Source organism: Dipodomys spectabilis, unplaced genomic scaffold (genome assembly GCF_019054845.1).
Source record: "Dipodomys spectabilis isolate Male_0828 unplaced genomic scaffold, ASM1905484v1 ptg000187l, whole genome shotgun sequence".
Lineage (NCBI taxonomy): Eukaryota > Metazoa > Chordata > Mammalia > Rodentia > Heteromyidae > Dipodomys > Dipodomys spectabilis.
Genome location: NW_024870864.1, coordinates 13,956,510 through 13,978,234, shown reverse-complemented (window position 1 = coordinate 13,978,234; position 21,725 = coordinate 13,956,510). Strand labels below are relative to the sequence as shown.

Here is a 21,725-nt window from a genome sequence, read left to right as displayed (position 1 = left end):
CAACTTAGCCCATGTGTGGCCAGCTCAAGGCTCCTCCTAGTGGCATAGCTGTTGTTGCTTGATGACTTACCCATTCTCTCTGAAGTACCATGGGTAGTTCAAATAGCAGCATTCTCTTAGGGCAGGGGAAGCTGCAAAGGGAGCATCTGGCTGGACATAGCCACCTGTGATTCTGGGGCTATGGGCTTAACTGAAACTTCACATTATTGCTTTGTTGCACGCTGGACACTGCCAGGTGCCTGCTGCTTGACCTCAGTTTAAATAAGGGACTTCAAGACTAGAAAGGATGGTTGTTTTCAGTTTATTGCATGAAGGAGTTACACTAGTCCAAATTAAAAGCGGACCCTAAATGGTTACATTATGCAAGCTGTGAGGTTTTTAAACTTGTGACAAGGGAAAGGAGGAAATTCTACTCATTGCAAGGAAATCCTCACTTAAGCTTTAGGGAGCTATAACCAGGTAAAACCTATGAACCTTCAACTGATCATCCTTAGCCTGTCCAAGCTCTACCAGGAACTGGCATATGTTCTTGTGCTGGTCACCCTGTAGCTGAATTACTTCTCCATATTCTGGATGCTTAATTACAGCACTATTGCAGGCAAATTTCTTCTTAAACACCTTCAGTAGTTTCTTTTTATCATAATAGTCAGTGATCTCTTGGACAGTAGTAAGGGTCTTCCTGCCATTTCTCTATTGAATTCTTCATTTTTTTTAAATGTTTTTATTGTGAAAATAGTGTACATAGGGGTTACAGTTACATGAGCAATGTAATGAGTACATTTCTTATCAAGCACTGTTGCCTCCTCCTCTTTTTTCCCCCTCCCATCCCTTCCCTCAGATCTCCACAACTACACTCCTCCCCCCAATAGCGTCTTGTATACCTCATTGTGAAATGTGTCCACCTATACCCCTACTTAAACAATTTTTTTTCTCTTCTGCTTCTCAAATTATACCAACATCAAATACAGTGAAAACAGGGGTTATACCGCAGAGGAGGAACATACAAAGCAAAAAAAAATGTGGTACTTTATATATACATTAGAAACAATAGCAAGCAGGAAAGAAAAAAAACTCTTAGATATAATCCTTGGAGAGAGCAGGAAGCAGGTCATCACCCTTACTTGCATCAGCAAAGGGATCGACAGGGTGAAGGTTCTGAATAGGAGACAAAGGATAAGATTCCATTTCCTAAATTATATTAAATGAAGTAAGCCAGGCCCAAAGAAAAATAAATACCATGGTTTCCCTTATTTGCAATATATACTATATGTCTGAGTCAAGCAGAAAAGTACAGATAAGGTGATGTTAGGGAAATGAACCCTAAGATATGTATTTAAATGGTTTTTTTCTTTCCTGCGATTGTTTCTAACACATTTATAAGATTATTCTTTTGTTACTTTGTATGTCCCTCCCCCACAGTATAACCCCTGCTTTCACTGTATTTGAGGTCAGTATTATTTGTGGAGGAGAAGGAAAAAAGCAAATAATTTAAATAAGGATACAGGTGGACCCATTGCAACAATGAGATGTACAAGTCATTTTGTTGAAAAATGAACTATATAACTTTGGCCCGGGAGTTGGGGGGTGGGGGGGGAGGGAAATGGGAAAGAATAAGAAGGGGAAACAAAGGAGGAGGCAACAATGCTTGATAAGAAATGTACTCATTACCTTACCCATGTAATTGTAACCGCTCTATATGGTATTTTCAAAATAAAAAATAATAATAATAAAGAAAAGATTACTTACATGAACCTAAAAAAAAAAAGCTAATGAGCCAGTTTGGAAAGAACTGTCCACCCAAGGGCATACTGGGGCATTTCAAAGAAAAGGATAAAATAAACTTTAAAGACAGATGATTTCACTGGTAATCAGGAAATTCAAACCCCAGAAGACTTGAAGACATACATAATCTGCCAGGACTCAGGGTTGGCAAGTCTGTGAAGTGATGGATATTTTCCTAGAGTTCTGGTGAGCACTGAAAATTGGCTTGAGGACCTTGGAAGAAACCAGGGCTGCCATGTAAAGTGGGAGATGTACCTTTTGTACATGGGTTGCCACACAACAACTCCTCTCCTGGTTATACAAGCCTGAAACACCTTGCTCATCATCTCCAGAAGAGGGAAACAACAGCCATCATCCAGAAACAGAAGTCACTGGAAACATCTCAGGGTCTAGCCCAGGAGAAATAAACTGTCCTGCATTCACAGAAATGGAATGCTCTATGTAACAAAAATGAACTACAGCCATATGCATTAATGCAGGTGATTCTGAGAAACATAATGTTGATGTTCAATAAACCACTGAAAAATCTAGGAAGTATAATCCCATTTTTATAAACTTACAAGATGCATTATTTGTATTTATGTCACCCTAAAGAAAAACAAAGAAGATACTAATACTATTATTCTGAACAAGCTTTCGTAAAGGGAGAAATCCAGACTTCAATGTTACTGAGAATGTTATTTCTTAGGCCAGGTAGTCAGTAAGTAATATTCATTTTATTATTTGTCAGTAAACAATATATCTATATCCAAGATTCTCATTTGTCTATAGTGTATAATCAATAAGTATTTAAATAGCATTCTAATTTATTATGAAATGATGTTTTGGCTATCATTTACTGGTAAAGATGACCTATATTAAACGCTAAGCTTATGTGTGACAACAAAGAATAAGGGTTCTGATAAATACAGAAATCCCTCAGACTTTTTGGTACATATTTAAATTAGCTTTGTGTTATGGAGCTGAAAGGTGTGCCAGAGAGTGAATCTTTTCTCTGCTGACTGCAGGAAGGTGTTCATTTTCTGTCTGGATTGAGATTGGCACCCTTCGGATGGGAAAGCATGGGAGGACAGCATTCCTTCTCCATTCCCTTAAGAGGTGTGTTCCCACGGGCTGCTTGAAATCCTCTTATTTACCTTCTGGGTGCAATCAAATTGTCCTTGTCGGTAAGCAGGTTTGAAGAATTTTTGTGTATGTAAGAGGATGGGTTCATGGTTATTGGAAGAAAAGTTGAGATAGAGCATGTTAGGATTTTGTCCTTCAGACATCCTTTAGAATCTGTGGAGAATCCTATAAACACTGAAACATTAATCTAAGGAATACACCAGGTTAGGATGAATAGTAAGACTAATGTTCAAACTCTGAAGACAGAGAGACCTCTAGATCTTAAATTGTTGATAATGTTGACTACATTCTTCAGCAAACATAAGAAGTCTTACAGAAAGCCAAGTATGGTGGCCCATATATGTAACCTCAAGAAAATACTCCCAGGAGGAGGCAACAATGCTTGATAAGAAATGTACTCATTACCTTGCCCATGTAATTGCAACCCCTCTGTATGGTATTTTCACAATTAAAAAAAAGAAGTGAACAAAATGAAGAATTACCCCCCCCCAAAAAAAATAAAGAAAGAAAATATTCCAGAAAAGAGACTAGAAAAGAGAGAAAGAGAGACAATGAAATAGAAGAAGTGGTTAATTTGGAATATAATTTCTCTTGTTAGTAAGGATTTTGAACAAATAAACTATGGGGAATGATTATTTTCTAAGAAATTTTCTAACAATAGAAATGTGGAGGATGGAGAATGAGTAATTTCAGAGCAAGAGAGTTAAAAATAAGATCCTAAAGCCTTCCTATTAAATGTTGTTTGATAACATATTTCAAGTTTGGGATATAGATAGATAGATATCCACATATATATCTGCATATAGAGTGGTATATCTGTGTGTGTATACTCATATATATACATAGGTAAACATATAAATGTATATAAGGATAAATGTATAAATTATATATATATACATATGTATATGCACAAGACAAATGGCCACTAGCTTCAGTTAGATTGGTGCAGAAGTGATCAGCAGTTCCCTAAACAATTATCCAATCTGAGAAATGAAAACTCACCTCAGGTGATGAAAGACGTGGAGGAATCTCTGCCATCTACCGAAGCTGCTTCCTACTAAACCAGAAGGAAGAAGCTAAGATCAGAACACACCCTAACAGCAGGGAGGGTTAGGATATCAGTGTTGATGGTCCACACCTGTGGGACAGTCTATAGGTGGCCAACTCACCAGGTTCCAAAGCTGAAGTTTAACCTGGTCTTCCCAGTGGGACCCTGTCACTGAAACCCAGCAAGCAAATAAAATGGTTCCCCCAAAGCCAGAAGTCTCACAAGCCTACAAAGAACCAAGAAAGAGGAAGGAAAAGCTGGGAAAAGACATTTAACTGTACACACACACATACACACACACACACACACACACACACACACACACATATACATGCAATATATGTTTATTTTATTGGTTTCTGCATATGTATATGTACATTTATGTGTATATATGTATGCATGTGCACATATTACATAAGGGAAAATATACTTACATATACACTTATCTCTAGAAGACCAATAGCCACTGGCTTCAGTTAGATTAGTTCAAGTGTGAGCAGCAATTCCCTAAACAATTATCCAACCTGGGAACTGCCAACACACAGCAGGTGATGGAGGAGATCAAGGCACTCTCTCCCATCTACCCACCTGCTTCCTACCATAACAGAAGCAACAAGCTCAGATCAAAACACACCCTAACCACAGGGGGTAGGAGCTCAGTGTTGATGGTCCACACCTGTGATCAGCCTACAGGCAGCAGATTCACCAGGTTCCAAAGCGCCAGTCCAACTTGGTCTTCCCAGTGTGACCTTTTCTCTGAATCAAAGTAAGCAAACAAAACAGTTCCTTAGCAAGCCAGTAGCCCACAACCACAAAAGGAACAACAAAAGAGGAAGGAAAGACTGGGAAAAGACACTGGCCAGTACAGATTTGCATATAAATGTATATATATGTATGTAAAAACTATATATAATTATATATAACTATATATGCTTGTGTATATATACGTATGTATAAATGTTTGCACATATACATAGGTTAAAATACACACATACACACATAATATACATATTTATTCATTCATTTATATATTTATTAAACTTGACCAGGCAAATGGCCACTACCTTTAGTTGGATTGGTACAGGCGGGATCAGCGATTCCCTCAGCAAGTGTTCAATCCCGGAAGTGCCAACGCACATCAGGTGATGAAGGACATTGAGATCAAATCGGCGACAATGGCCCTGGAGTTTGTGGAGCAACTACAAAAGTATGTCTAAGGTTATCTGTTATCTTTAAAGGTGGAAAATACAGGACCAGATAGAGAGGATCCTGTAAACAGGATGGAGACAAAGGGAGTGTAGTGGAAGTTGCCAGTTGCACTATCCCCTGGTCCCCCAGGTCAGAGGAATAGTGGGGGATCTCTTGATATAGGAGGTCCGGACAAGAAGGTCAGAGCCCACACTTGGCCTTGGGAGTTGTACGGAGGGGACTTGTGGAAGGTCAGGCAAGGTGCTTCATGGGAGACCCCCTGCTAGGATGTAAGGGTGTGACAGGCTTGAGACAGGGAGGGGCTTACAGGAGGAACTGTGGGAAGAGGTGGGGCAGTAAGAGTTTATATAAGGCAGGCAGCTGGTGGGCAGGGTCACTCTGGACTCGGCTGCAGAGAGGACCAGGAGGAAGCCTACGTGCCTCACAGCGATCGACCAGAACAAGAGCCCCAGAGCACGGTGAGTGACCCACGGCATTCAGGAAGCCAGGTGAGTGGCCTGGGCATCTCTGTAGACATAGACGGGGTTGGCAGAAGGATGGAGGCAGCCCAGTGGGAGTGCAGAGCCGTGAGGCAGATTCAGGAGTGCCTGGCCTCCAGCACAGACGTCGACGAGCTATACAAATCCTTGAGGCTGCTCTCAGTCATGCCCATCACGGCAGAAATCCTTGCCACCACGGGTGTCAGAGAGACAGTGAAGGGTTTTAGGAAGTACCACCAGGTGGGCAGTTTGGCCAAGGAGCTGGCCAAGCGCTGGAAGACCTTGCCTGTGCTGAGGCGCAAATCAGAGGCTCTGAGCCAGGTTCCTGAGCAGGATGGCAGTCAAGAGCCCAGGAAGGATGATCTGGGCGAGTTGGAGTGGAAGCGGATGAGGGATCCGGAGCCAGAGGACATGTTGAAGTCCTCAAATGTGGATGCGTTCTCTCAGCGTAGGGCGAGTAACCCGCAGGATTCAGGAACCCAGGTGAGTGGGCCCAGCATCTCTGTAGACATGGTCGGGGGTGGCATCGGGATGCAGAATGCCGAGTCTGTGTGCGGAGTTGTGCGGCAGCTCCAGGAGCGCCTAGCCTCCAGTACAGACACGGACGAGCTTCTTCATTCCTTGAGGCTGCTCTCAGTCATTCCCATCACGGCAGAAATCCTTGCCACCACGGGTGTCAGAAGGGTAGTGAAGCGTTTTAGGAAGCACCCACAGGTGGCTGGTTTGGCCAAGGAACTGGACAAACACTGGAAGACCTTGGCTGTTCTGAGCCACAAATCAGAGGCTCTGAGCCAGGTCCCTGACCAGGATGGAGGTCTAGAGCCCAGGAAGTACTATCTTCGGCAGGGGAAGGGGCAGAGGGAGGGGGAGGATGGTGAGAGGGAGCAGGAAGACCTGTTGGAGGCATCAAATGTGGATCTGTCCTCTCAGAGCAGGGCGAGTGAACCCCTGGATGGAGGAGTCCAGGCGTGTGGTTCCTGCGTCTCTGTAGACGTGGCCAGGGGTGGCATGGGGACGCAGACCACCCAGTGGGTGTGGGGAGCCGTGCGGCTGCTCCAAGAGCACCTGGCCTCCAGCACACATTCGGAGGAGCTCCGCAAATCCTTGAGTCTCCTCTCAGTCTTGCCCATCACGGCAGAAATCCTTGGCGCCACGGGTGTCAGAGAGATAGTGAGGGGTTTTAGGAAGCACCCGCTGGTGGGCAGCATGGCAAAGGAGCTGGACACACGCTGGGAGACCTTGGCTCTTCTGGGCTGCAACCCAGCACTTCTTTCGGCGATTCTACAGCAGGTCTCTGAACAAGATGACACTCAAGAGCCCAGGAAGGAGGCTCTTGGGCTGTCAGAGGCAGGGTGGGTGCAAGAGGACAAGTTGAAAGAGTCAAGTGTGGTTTGGGGCTCCGGGGGGAAAGAAACGGCAGGCAGGAGGGGAGGCCTAAACACTGGGCCAGAGCCCCCACGGCCCGGGGAGCTGTGTGAGTTCCAGGGACCTGGCAAGCGGTCTGCCAGCCCTTGTCCCAGTAGCAGGCAGGAGAAGCGTCCCCGAGTGGACCCAGAGTCCTCTGGGGACAGCAGCAGGTCTCATCGTTGGGCTGTGGACAGCTCTGGAGTCTCGCGGGACCCTGGGCCCACTGGTATCCCGGACATGCCTGGCAACGCGAGCCGTCTGGTCATGCAGTCTCAGGATCCACCAGGGCTCCCACAAGAATTTCTCCCTTGGGAACCCCAGGGACAGGCTGGGACCAGACCAAAAAATGGGTGCCGATCCTCTGAAGAGGGGAAGAAAGGTTCAGGCCCCCTGCCCTCTAAGGTCAAGCAGACCTCTGGCAAGCCAGAGACGCAGACAGCGAAGCTGCGCGGGCGCAATCACCAGAGCGAATCCCAGCAACAGCATGAATTCCGCGCACCTCCACAGTCTTTCGAGGATGCCCTCAACCAGACCCAGCTGCTGCCGAGGAGACAGAGGACCAAGGGCAGGATTCGTGCTGCTGCCTTGGCTCAAGGAGACCTGAAAAGGAATGGCTCCAGCGCCCCCAGAAGACCCTCGGATTCCATGCACAGCTCAGTCCCAAGGGCAAGCGAGGTCCAGGAAAACCAGGCAGGACAGCTGGCGCCAACCTCAGCAGCCTATCCAGCCAGTCCCGTCAATTCCACAGAAGCAGTCAGGGTGCCAATGGTGCAGCTCAGCACTGAAACCTCTAATTTTCCTGGGCTGCAGGCCTATTCGGATCGGCTGCCTGACATGAAAAGGATGCCCTCCTTCTCTTCATCTAGGCCGGGAGCCTCTGTGCCCTGGGAAGTGGGAAAAAGGGAAAGGGAAGGAGAAGGGAAAGGAGGAGGTGTTGAGGAAGGGGTAAATGGAGATGAAAGGGAAGGGGGAAGGGGAGCAGAAGGCAAAGGGGCACAGGGAGAGGGAGGGGAAGAGATGGCCTTGCCTTTTGTCAGAAAGTCCCTGAAGATGCCACTGTACTCTGGACCAAAGCGCGACTCCCTGGCTCCCTGGTGCCCCCAGGATGTCCGTGGGCTCCCGCAACACAGCACTCCAGCCACTGCCAGGCCGCCCTGCATTCTCCTAGCACCCATTTCCCAGACTTCTACCCCTTCTCCGCACCAGCCTCAAGGGAACACTCATTCAAGGACAGTGGCGCACAGTGGCACAGACAGGCTGTGGCAAATCCGCTGTTGCAAAGCATTCAAGGATGAAAAACCAGCAGAGGGCGAGTCCTGGCGAGAGCTGTACCTGCGGCTTCGCCAAGACCAAGAGCAGCTTGTGCAAGCAGCGAGCGCCTGCCCAAGTCAAGAAGAGCCAAGGCCAAAGGGCGCAAAGCTCTTAAACCTACCTCCAGAAAAGCCTCCTGGCCCTGGAAAAAGCTCCCGGGCCAGGACTGTGTTGGAAGGATGCTCAAGGGCCATTCTCACTGCTTCTGAGGGACTGGGATAATGAGGAGAGTCAGCAGAGTCCTAAGAACAGAGTCTTAAATCCACTGGAGTCTGTTCTTATCAGAACATCGAGGAACACTTCATAAATGCATGAATGCAAAAGCTATATGTCTATTGTTTATACATAGTAAATTAGGTATTAATTGATTGGTAAACTAATATTTAATTGTATAACTTATCATTTTAAATTCTGAAATTGAGAAGGAAATCTAGGGAATAATGGACAGTCACTCTGCTGTCCTTCCCTCACTCTTAGCCTGGGCATGATGAAGCTTAGGACACAGTCTGTGCCCTTGAGCACAAGCAGTGACCTGCTCACTGCAGAGGACTCTGGTGACCTGCTGGGGACAGCACTGATCCTGCAGTCCTCTCTCATCTCCCACAACTGGACATGCTGTGTGCACATGTTCCATTTAGCTCTGGAAGTCACAATATAGCTTAAGCTAATACTGAGCTGGTAAATCCCACCACCACAGCCAAAGATGAGAATTATTTGAAAAGCACTAATTTCTAATATTAACTATCCAATTTGTAGTGTTCAAATCCAGTGGACAAATGATAGAGAAGAAAATGGAATCAGAATGAGTATTTATTAAACCATATGATGTATTATCATCCCATCAGCCAAAGGAGCCATATGGCTGCCTGTGCAATTCCATGGCTTTTGCTGCACTATCCTAAAGGGTATCAGAAATGCTTGGTTCAGAGAGCACAACAGTGTTTTAGTATCCTGACTTCTCTAGCTTCTTGCTCTCATATTCACTCAGAAAAGCTGTTGTGCTGCTCCTAACAAAGGCTACACGTGACAGTTCTGCTACACCAGGCAGGGTGGTTTTTGTTCAGGGCTCTATCAGTGTGGGAGGAACATGTGTATGTTGAAAGTAGTAATAAACGCCAACATCCTCAGCCTCCTGCTGATTTTCAATGTAAAATCTGTGCCTGACCCACTGCCACTGAATCTGTGTGGGACCCCAGAATATTGGTTGGAAACCAAGTAGATTAGGGCTTGTGGAGACTGGCCTGGTTTCTGTAGGAACCAGTACAAATAGGTGTTTCCATCACTATATAAGAGACTCTGACTCGACCTACAGGAGATGGAGACTGGCTCTCCCAGGGTGACAGGCAGAGAGAGTGGAGTCTGAGTCAATATAGCATCTCCACTGGATCCTAAAATAATTAGAAAAGTGGACAGGGTTAGTTACCAGCATCATGAGCCATTTTCACAATTATCTTATTGCAGGCTATATTTTTTTTATTTTTGTTTCATCCAACAAAATGTTCATTAAATACATGATGAACACACACACACACACACACACACACACACATCAGAATTTGTAAAACAGCGTGGGTCTTTGTTCCTTTTGGAATCTTCCTCACTCTCAAAGATACATATTCCACATTTCCATTCAAGAGAGCAAATATGCAGGAGTGGACATAACACACATGGGGAGGAGAGCTCAGCCCCTCCCATCTCCTTCCTCAGCTCTAGTGTGTTCTTACCTGATACCCAGAGCAAGAGCAGCCCCAGGAGCTGAACAGGGCACCTCATTTTGAGAGTAAGCAGTGCTGGTCAGTCCAAGCAAACTTAGAGCTGAGCTTTTATGTTGGACTTGCAAGGGAGCTCCTCCCTAAGGAGCAATATGCAAATGTCCTGGTGGTTGCAATGGTGAGAGACAAACTGTCAGATGAAATGGAAACAGACACTGGGAGGTTGGGGACTCTCTTGTGAGCAAATGACATTAACTGGGACCAAGTAAAGCAAGAGAAATCTAATGTGTGTTCCCTGGAAAGGGAATGCCTTCATGATTCCTCCTGCTCTTGTCTGCTGCCTAATTCTTCAACCATGTCTGGTATGTTTTACAGTTTTCTTGATAAGGATGCATTTCCATTAATATTGAGTCATTCTTATTTATTTTCTAGACATTTGTTTTAAAGTTTAGGTCTGGTCATTTTATTTTGCTTAGTATAAACTACATGTAATGTAGAGAGCAAAAAATAAATGTGCAATGTTTAGCACAGATACACAATTCAGACAAACCATGGAATTCAGTATCAAGTTACTCAAAGGCCCCTCCTCCAGTACATACCAGAGGCTGTAGTATCCCTAGGTGACATTCCCAACATGTGGCATTATAGTTTTTTTCCTAGACTTGACCATCACATGAGTTGAAGAGAGAACTTTTATTTGGTTTCAGCTTCTTGTTTCTGAAATACTTTTGAGGTCTTTTCCCCTCATAGGTTCAGCGCCCTTCCTATCACTTCCTTTGGTTCTAAATGGCTTCTTGTTCTGCCAGAGTATGTCTACAGATACCAATTTCCCTTCATTTGCAGTTAGAAAAACAATGTTTTTTTTTTGCCTTCAATTTTAAGGTATGGGATCATGAATACAGTATTCTTGGTTGGCTTTTCTTTTCTCTTGATTGTCACATATGCCATTCTACTATAGTCTACCCTCAAATGTTAATGATAAAATTAATCCAGGACTTTATTGAATTTTCCTGTGCAAATAGGCATAATTTTCTTCAAGATTCTCTTTTTCCTGTATATAAAAAGATTCTCTTTTTATATGTGTTTACCTGATTGTGATTAAGTACATCTCTTTAATGCAAAAGTAAATCTCATTTTGAGTTATTTTTCAAATATTTTTAGCTTATTTATATCTTTTCCTTTATAGATTTTTATACACAGTCTTACCATAGTAATCACTAAATTAACCTATAATTCCCTGAGGAATTATCTGTTCATTTGTTCATTGATTTTTTTTACTAAAAAACTTATATTGTAGTATATTCATTGATTCTTCTGCCATAATCAAGTCATAACATATCTATTTAGTGCATTGTTCCATTGGGTTCTAGAATTCCCAAAACTGATTTTTACACCAATGTAAATTTTTGCCTTACTTCTCCTCTACCTTTCCTCTCCCTTCTCCTTATTCTTCCTAGGCCAAATTTGTATGTTTAAAAATTCAAACTTGCATTTGTTACTCCTTTCTCTCTTGCATGCCCAGGATGGGGAAAAGAAGTTTAACTTACTTTCAACCCAAACGGACAATCACCTCTCATCTCTCCAACACAGGAAGTTATTAAATCTCTGTCAGACAAACACAGAACAAAAGAGATGTGACAACAGTAAACCAAGAGATAAGAACCAATTGTGCTACCATTTAGTCTTGGGATGGACATCTTTCATGTAGCCTGGAGCAGACACCTTGAGCAGCCTCTTAAAACTGGGTCCTTTTCTCTGATTAGTAGGATAATAGAGCTTTGATTTCAAATCTTCACTATTCTTCTCATTTGACATGTGACAAATAATAAGCCTTATTTTATTTTCTTCAACATACTGCTGTCATTTTTTTGGGAATTAGCTTTGTGAATTCAGGGGACCAAACTTTGGAAACACAACAACATAGAAACTCTTTTGAGAGAAAGAAATAACTTAACAAAAAAATGAGTGATAGTTTAAACCACCAAAATAATTTTGATACATAAGCAAACATCCCAAACACATGAGCAATCCTTGGGAAAATGTGTCCATTCTTGTGGTCAAGTGGGAAGAAGTAACCTGAATACTTCCTTCCTCCTTGTAAGAGCATTGGAGGGACACAATATAGATTAGAGGGATATAATTTTTCAATCATCTTCTATGGATGTCATTCTTTTCTAGACATAAAATTCTTGAATGTTTTTATTTTGAATAATCTAGGACTATGGCTAAATGAGTTAGTGAGATGTAGTCTTCAGTTAGATGTTAGTGACTCTGATCTGGAACTCCACCAGCATTTCTGTCATTCGAAGGCCTGGAAATCCTCCGTGCCAATGCTCCCTAGGTTGCACTTCAATGTCACTGGACTTGGGGCTCCAGAGATTCAGTTAGTCTTTATTGTGCTAGACTTTCTGTTTACTCTTTGTTTCTGATGGATGATAAAAACAATCATCCTAATTTTGAAAGCTGGAAGAAAGAGAAGGGAGAGATAAGGGAGGTTAATCACTTAAAAGTTAAAGGCCCAAAGAATTCAAGTTTGACAAGAGCTTTCTGAAAGTTAATTGAAATACTAAAACCTGAGTAGCCACCCACACATAAATTAGAAATCTTTAGTAACAATGAATTTATAGACTGCTAACCCCATTCAATCCCTAAACACCAAATACATTGTTTACAAACAGCCACACTTGACCTCCGTATATACAATGTAACTTGTCTCATTTCTAGCTAATATAGAATTATTGCAAGAACTTTTCGTGAAGGCTGACAAAAATGCTCTTGGTGTTTAGATCCCGAGAGAAATGGTCCTACTTCTATTCAATATTGTCACTGGTGGATATAGGAACTTATCCTAGGATGTGATGTTTTTCTTTTGTTATGTGTCATGACTCAATAATCCATTTGATTTCACAGAGACTGAATTCCAAAAGCTTTAACAGGCAGTATCTCTTTTTCTGGCTAATGTCTTCCCTGGTCATTGTTGGGATGTATTGGGTAGAAAGAAATGATAGTCAAAGAGGAAAGCTTGTCTTCAAATTCTCAGTTCCAGTTGGATCTCATCTTCTTCAATTGTTAATTTCCTGGGATCTGGGAAACACCTGCTTCATGATCATAGAGGAAGGAGATGCCCTGTTATCTTCCCTAAACCATTGATTTCCTAAATCATGTACTTTCATGATCTTATTTGAATAAAAAGAAAACCCTTTCTATTGTCATGAGATGAGCACTACGTATGAAGGTGACAATGGTGCTTGACATACTATGTTGCTTCCTGGTTCCAAAAAAATGAAAGAATACAAAATGTTTTAGGAATTCTTCAGTGTTCTTATGATGTACTATTTAATGTCTCAGCTCTTCTTCCTCAATTACATTTCTGGTCACAGAGATTTGGGGTCTTGTAGATGAAAACTTTATGATTGGTGCTTCTTTAATTTATAATTTTAATTCATTATTTGAGAAATAAAAGTCCAAACTTCAATATATCAAATTATGTTCACCTGGATATTCAAGAATTACAGTTGTATATTATTTTTAATAAATTACCTACTGACCTGACTATATGGCTTGCTAATCATTCAGGAGAGTGTATTCTTATTCAAAGATATTCTCTCTGACTTTCACATTTTCCTTTTACTCTTAAAGAATCATAATTTCACCTTCCTTTATTTTTCCTCATCATCTTTTCCTTTTGTATATGTGTAAGTTTGATATTGTACCCCAAGTGAGAATTAACCAAATGAAGGAAGTCCTGCTCAAAGAAAAATCACATCTCTAATCCATCTGTCACATTGCTGGGTATCACAGCTACTGGGTAGCACATTCTCTTCCTTTATACTTGTAGTTTAGGGTGTTTTTCCCACTTATATTAGAATACCAAATCGTTTTTCTTCTACTTTATATGAAATATATCCAAATAATTATTCAATTTATTAACAATATATACTTGTATCATTTCATTTCCGTTCACAGAAACCATCCTTCTTTTACAGTGGAAAAAAATCCATTGTGTGTGTGTGTCTATGCATGTGTGTCTATGTGCATGTGTGTGTGTACAGGTGTGTGTGTATGTGATCAGAAAGAAAGAGAGAGCGAGAGTGAGATGATTGTTCAGTCACACCTTACGTACATGTATTTTATTTGTTGCCAATATTTTTCCTAGGGTCGAGAAGTTTATCTTCAAGGACATTTTTTTGCAATATATGGGGTATATGTTAAATGATAAAATCATGCTGCTTTGTAGATTTTGTCATGTTTTATTTATCATTTTTAGAATTGTCTCTTCAGATGTTCTCTCTATCGTTATTTCTATTCTTTGCATTAACTTTTGAAAAAGTTGTTACAGGTTAAGACATAAACCAAGCGAGTCTGGAGAAGATGGCAGAGGAGAACATGGGGGCTAAATAAGCTCTCAGGTAGAAACAAGTTTTACTGTTCCAGAAGCAAATCTAAGGCTAGAGTCACACCAAGTATGCCATCATAGTACAAAGAGTTTGGCCAGAGAGGAGAACTTCAGGCAGCTTGGTTCCAGAGACAGATTCAAGCACTCTAGGGTCTATGGCAGTGACAGCAGCAGCTGCTACTGTGGCCACCATATCCACAGAAGGAGTCCAGGACAAAGGCACCAGAGGCAGTGTAAAAGCAGATTCTACTCACCACAAGTAAAAACTGACAAAGAGTGAAAATCTTCATCCTGCTGACCATAGATAGTCACATACCATAGATGGCCCAGAAACCAAGGGAAAGATGCTAGTATCCTCAAGACATCCTCACTCCTTCTCATAGAGCAGCAGTGGAATGGTAGCTCATCCCTCATCCCTGGAGAAGAACTCTATCTTTGATATTTTGAAAGACCAGGCCAGAGCAGCTAACATCTAACTAAGGCCTTAGAATAAGTCAGTAGGAGCCATTCAACAGGTCATAGGAGACTGACCTGTGGGGCTCAGCTCCACCCCTGGGAAAAGTTGTCCTTCCCAAGGAGAGGGAGCTCCACCTGGGCAGGGCAAACTCTCCTCAGTGAGTAAATAGACCCAGAGGCTAACCTACTCATGCAGCATAGGCAGCAACTCCAGCTGCTGGAGGGTAAAAGTAAAACAATTAGAAACTTGTTACACGTAAATCCTGAGAATAGCTCCAGGCTGGCCTGCTTGACTCTCTCAGCAGCTAGTCCATCCGGGAGAAAGCTACTGATTGCTGACTTTCCACAGTGCTGCCTACAGCCTACCTCCTGTGCAGCAACTCTAAGGTGGGGAAAATAACCACATCCCTCTTTTGTGATAGTCAAAGAAGATTACCCTCCCACTGAACCAGCCTGAGAAGATTGTCATAAAGACTCGGGTAAGGCAGAGCTTCATTTTGCCTGCTCAAACAAGCTGATTTAAGAAACTAAACAAACCACAGGAAAACCAAACACCACAAGCAAAGCAGAGACTCCACCAAGAGACTGTTTACAGACACAGGGGATACACAAGATTCCACCCCTCAAAAAAAATTGAAGAACTCTTTTTTCTGCCTAGTTTCATTTAAAAATTTTTGGTTTAAAAAACTGTTGGTTGAATATTATACTTAATGGGGAAAAACTAAAACCAATTCTCCTAAAATCAGGAACAATGCAAGGATGCCCACTGTCTACACTCCTCTTCAATATATTCCTGGAACCCTTTGCCAACAATAAGGCAAGAAAAAGACATTAAAGGGATCCACATAGGGAAGGAAGAAGTTAAACTATCCCTTTTTGCAGATGAGATGATAATCTAACTTCAGGATCCCAAAAACTCCATCCCCAAACTCTTAGAAATTATAAACTACTTCAGCAAAGTAGCAGAATACAAAAACAACCCACAAAATCAGTCGCCTTCCTGTACACCAACAATGTACAAGCAGAGAGGGAAATAAAGGAAACAATCACATTCACAATAACACCCCCAAAAATAAAATATTTAGGACTTAACCTAACCAAAGATGTAAAAGAACTGTTTAATGAGAACTATAAAAACGTAAAAAAATTATAGAAGACACTAAGAAATGGAAAGATCCCCCCCACACACTTCCTTTACAGCCATGCCTTCCACCATGCATGGCAGGGCATCAATTCAGGAAATAAACTTCTGCCTAAATAGCTTGTGGTGTTCTCTTCATTGGATATGTAATGAAACTTACCTATTTAATATACCTTACATATGGTGCCTTGACTTGAATGGGGTTTTTGAGTTGGAAATGTTACAATTTCCTAACCACCCCTTTTCTGCAAACCAAACTGCCTGGAGACATCACAGGAGACTTTTCACCAACAACATGGCTGGCCTTCACATCCACATCCACACCACTTTTCTACTCTGCTGTCTCTAGCATTGACCATGTGGTGGATGCACCATCTTGGCATCATGGGAGAAGTTTGTTCAGTTTGGATTTGTGTTTCAGTACTAGCCAATCTACCTGCAGTCCAGATCCTGTTCATCTCTTCCAGCCTGGAAGACAGGACTCACTCCTGCCTAGACCATCCTGACTACCTACTCCATGCCCCTCTCTCCCTCATGAGATCCTCCAGACTTCATCCAAGAGATTTGCCTCCTCCAGACATCATCTAAGGACTCACACCTACCAAATGACAGCTGCTGCCTGCTGCCTTCTCCCAGAGGGGACCACATCTCATCCTAATACCCCTACTGCTGATGCCCCTTGCCAGCAGGAAGTAGCCAGAGAGAATCTTTGCCCATTTTCATAATTATGAAAGGCTGGAACGTAAGGTCTGAACAGGGACACCTCCCTCCCTCTTGACTAAGTCTCCACCCAGTATCTATTACCGACGTAACTGGCAGACCTGGAAGCAGTCACCTTCCTCTCCTGCTAGGACAAATCCTGGGCCACCTCTGGTCACATGCCTCCCATCTGACCTTAGGAGGGTCCCAGACCCTGAGGTCACATCCAGATCCAGTGTGGCATACATTTCCCCCGTCCTGGCTACACCTCTTCCTCTCCCTGGCCCAGATAAGTCCTGGCCCAGAGGTGGGTTGCGCCCCCCCACCTTCTTTTTCAGCCATGCTTCTGCACCACGCATGGGGTTGGGGGTGGGGCAGCAGTTAGGTAAATAAACTTATTCTCCTGCCTGATAAAAAAAAAGAAATGGAAAGATCTTCCATGCTCTTAGATAGCAGAATTAACATAATGAAAATGGACATACTGCCAAAATTGATACACAAATTCAATGCAAATCCTGTTAGAAACCCAATGATGTACATTTCTGAAATACAGAAAACGGTCCAAAAATTCATATGTAACAACAAAAGACTTAGAATATCTAAAACAATTCTATTCAAAAAAGACAACATGGGAGGGATCTTGATACCAGACTTCAAACTCTACTATAGAGCCATACTAACAAAGACAGCATGGTACTGGCACAAAAACAGACCCAAAGACCAATGGAATAGAATAAAAATCCAGAAATAACATCACATGCCTATAGTCAGTTGATATTTGACAAAGGAGCCGAAGACATACAGTGGAAGAAACAGCTTCTTCAACTACTGGTGCTGGGAAAACTGGGAGGCTACATGCAGAAAACTAAAAGTGGACACCAGCCTATCACCATGCACCAACATCAACTGAAAATGGATTAAAGACCTTAACACCAAACCTGAATCTCTGAAACTACTGCAGGACAGAGTATGAGAGACTCTTGAATTTATAGGCACAGGCAGGAAGTTCCTGAACAGAGTCCCAGGGTCACAACAAATTTGACAGAGACTGGACAAATGGAACTACCACAAACTAAGAAGTTTCTGCACATCTAAAGCTATAGCAACCAAGCTAGAAAGACAACCAACTAACTGAGAAAAAATATTTACCAGCAATATATAAGACATGGGGTTAATATCCAGTATATACAAGGGACACAAGAAATTAATCCCTCCCAAACCTAAAAACCCAATTTCTAAATGGGTAAGGAAAGAGAGACTTCTTAGAAGATGAGATTAAAAATGGCAAAGAAACACATGAGGAAATGTTCACCATCCCTGGTTGTAAAGGAAATGCAAATAAAGACACCCATGAGATATCACCTTTCCCCAATCAGAATGACCCACATCCTCAAGTCAGCCAACTACAAATGCTGGAGGGGATACAGAGAAAGAGGAACTGCTGGTGGGAATGTACACTTATACAACCACTTTAGAAATCAGTCTGGAGTGTCCTCAGAAAGCTAAATATTGACCTCTGCTATGGCCCAGCCATAGCACTTCTAGTCATCTATCCTGAACAACAGGCACCAGTATAAAAGGACACATGCACTTCCATGTATATTGCAGCACTGTTCCCAATAGCCAGGATATGGAAGCAACCCAGATGTCCCACCACAGATGAATGGATCCAAAAACTGTGGTATCTATTCACAATATAACATTATGCAGCCATTAGAAAGGACAAAATAATGATATTTGCAGGGAAATGGTTGGAGGTAGAAGAAATCATGTTGAGGGAGGTAAGCAAAGAGACAAATAGCACATGGACTCCCTGATAAGTGGATGTTAAATCCAAAACTTAAAGGTGATATGACAAAGTTGACAAGGCTTAAGAAACAAAGGACTCACAATTTTAAAAAAATTCAAAATAAATATCATATTAAGAAGAACAAAAAAAAGGAAACAAAGGAATTCCACTCATTTGGTCAAATCACTACTAAATAAAACTATGCTGCTGATCACACTTATTGTATATATGTGCACACCAGAGGGAAACCAAGAGGAAGACATAGAACTAGAGGGAATCAGGGAAAAACATAAAACAACTGGACCCATCAGCTATACTGGTCATTGATCAAAATGAACTAAGCAACTCAATGGCAGCGATGAGAGGGAGGGAACAAGTGGGAAAGAGGGAACAGCTGACTCTATGCAAAACAAAAGAAAGGTACATATCACCCAATGTGTAAGAAATACTGTATTGTCAAAGCTCATAGAACTCATGAATGTTATTGACCACGACAGACAATTTGTCCCATGAAAGTTAGAATGTGTTTGTGACTTTAACTAGCATCACTATTTCACAATACTGTGAAATTAGGGAAATTATAATGTCTTAAAGAATTTGAAGGGAAGATGGTGGAGAAGAAGCTGGAGGCTAAACAAGCTCTCGCATAGAAAGCAGTTTTAGAGTTCCAGTGAACAATCCTAAGCCAGAGAATCACACCAAGAGTGCCTTCACAGGACAGAGAGTTAGGCCAGAGAGGGAAAATCCATGCAAGGAGACAGCTCTGAGCACTTGCTAGCAGCTGCCGTGGTGGTGGCAGCGATGGTGGCGGCTGCAGTCGCCATACCTGAATCACAGACAGTCCGGGACAAAGGAGCCAGATGCGGCAGGCGAGCGGATTCTACTCAACACCAGCAAGAACTGACAAGGAGCAGACATCTTCATCCTGCAGTTCCCAGACCAGAGACGACCCAGGAACCAAGACTCGGCATGAGTAGAAGCCTGATGTCCTCACTCCTTCTCAGGGAGCAGAGGAGGGAAGGCCACCCCTCCCCCCCCAGTACGGGAGATCTCCATCTTGGATACCAACAAAGCTCGGCTGAGCTGCTAGCTCCAACTCAGGCCCTGGAATAAATCTAGAGTCATCTAGCAGGTCAAAAGGGCCTTACCTGACCTGCCAGACTCAGCTCCACCCAGGGAAAAATCACCCAGCTGGGGCACCAGCCCTAGGAGTGGCTTTCTTCACCGGGTAATCAGAGCCAGAGGCTGCCCCTCCCTTTAGCAGCCTTGACAATCAATTGAAATTTAGTAAACATAAACCCTGAGAATGGCTCCAGGCTGGGCTCTATGAGTCTCTCACAAACCACTCCCCAGGAAAAGCTACTGTTTGCTGAAAGGCCTCAACTCTACCCAGAACCTAGCCTCACCACAGCATCTCCAAACTTGTGGAAAAAGCCATCTCCCTCTTTTGTGATACTCAAAGCATATCTGCCTCCCATTGAACTAACCTAGGAGGAGGATCGCAAAACCCTGGGTAAAGCAGAGCATTTTTCTGCCTGTTCAAACAAACTGACTTAAGAAACCAACCAAGCCACAGGAACACAAGCAGACCAGACGCTCCAACAAGAGGCTGGTTAGAGTCATAAGGGAGATAAAGGATTTTTCCCACCCCAACCCTCCCAAAACAAAGAACTTTTTTTTTTTGTACGTTTTATAAAAAAACAAAAAAGAATTTCTAAAAATTTTTTTTAAATCTTTAACGTTTACCTTTCTTTGAAAAAAACAATTGTTTTCTAGTAACTTTTTTTTTTCCTCTTAGAATTTTATTTTAGGAGTATATGTGTGTGTGCGTTTTACTTTCTTTTTTTCTTTTTTCTTTTTGATTTATCTCTACTGAACTTCTGATCTTTTTTTCTTTCTTTCTTATCCTTTTCAACTTTTCTTCTCTTTCATTCTTCTTTATGTGACTTAATTGTTTTTCTGTGCATCATCAGATAAACCCATAGTCGATTATTAGACCTTATCCCTCATTGTGTACACACTTAATCCACAAATTTATTATTCAATCCAAAACGTCTTAGAATTAAATTCCTTAATAGCAGTACTACCTTTTTATACCTATATAATATTTTAAGTACTTTTATTTTTAAGTTTTTCACATCTCCTTTATATCCTTCCCCTTCTCTCACTATATTCATGTCCTTCTCTGAATAGTTTGTTTTTGCGTCTGTATAATATTTTTAATTATTACTTTTCTATTTTTTCTGGTCTCTTTTTGTTCCCTTTCTCATTCTTCTTTTTTCTCTCTCTCTACTTTTAACCTATCTAACCTATTTTCTGCTTTGAGATTAGGACTTAGTTAACTTAACTCTCCCTGTGCCTTCGCACATCACTCTATTCCTATTTTCTACTCACATCTCTTCCTAAACCTAATAATTTCTGGTTTACCAAATTCTTCTTTGCGGTTCGTAGCACATTAATATACAGTTGTTTGATGTTGAATAGATGTATCTGTTGAACTAGATTGTATCTGCAGACTATTGACTGTGCAAATAGAGACATTGGTTGATGCTTACCCTAAGTTAGTGTTCTAGCACAAAACTTGTGTTATTTTCATCCCAAATGGGCAGAGTAAGCTGGAAAAACACAAGAAAAATGGCAAGTCCAGGTACCTCAACTCCCACTCATGATAATCCGGGGACAGAACAGATAATGAATAATCCAGAGAAGAGTTCCCAAATAGCTCTACAAACACTGCTAGCAAACATGATAAATGAAAAGATTGAAAAAATACAAAGAACTCTCTAGGAGCATGATAGGGAGAGAGAGGAGGCAATCCAAAGGTTTATACAGGAATATCATAAGCGTGAGGAAGCTACTCAAAAACTGATACAGGATTTGCGTAAGCAGCTTGAGAATACTCAAAGAGAAAGGCAGGAATGGCAAGAGCAGGTTTAGAACACTCAAAGAGAACTACAGGAATCCCACGAATGGGAGGAAGCTAAGCAAAGAGTAATACAGGAATTGAGAGAGCAGGATGAGAATACACAAAGATCACTAAAGGCATTCATGGGATCCATTAACAAAGAGCTGAAGGAAGTCAGGGAGACCATAAAGGGAATGCTGAATGGAACCCAACAGAAGGAATGGGAGTCCAAGGAAACCATAACCAATCAACTAAGTGATTTGAGA

At 42.2% G+C, this 21,725-nt stretch overlaps 2 pseudogenes and 1 gene segment (V, D, J or C); all 3 read right to left on the bottom strand.

Annotated features, from left to right (window-relative positions):
- The window catches only part of LOC122121246, a 236,354-nt gene that overhangs the window by 186,433 nt on the left and 28,196 nt on the right, over positions 1-21,725 (bottom strand).
- LOC122121206 lies at positions 442-1,185 on the bottom strand (annotated as a pseudogene).
- LOC122121258 lies at positions 9,407-10,205 on the bottom strand (annotated as a pseudogene).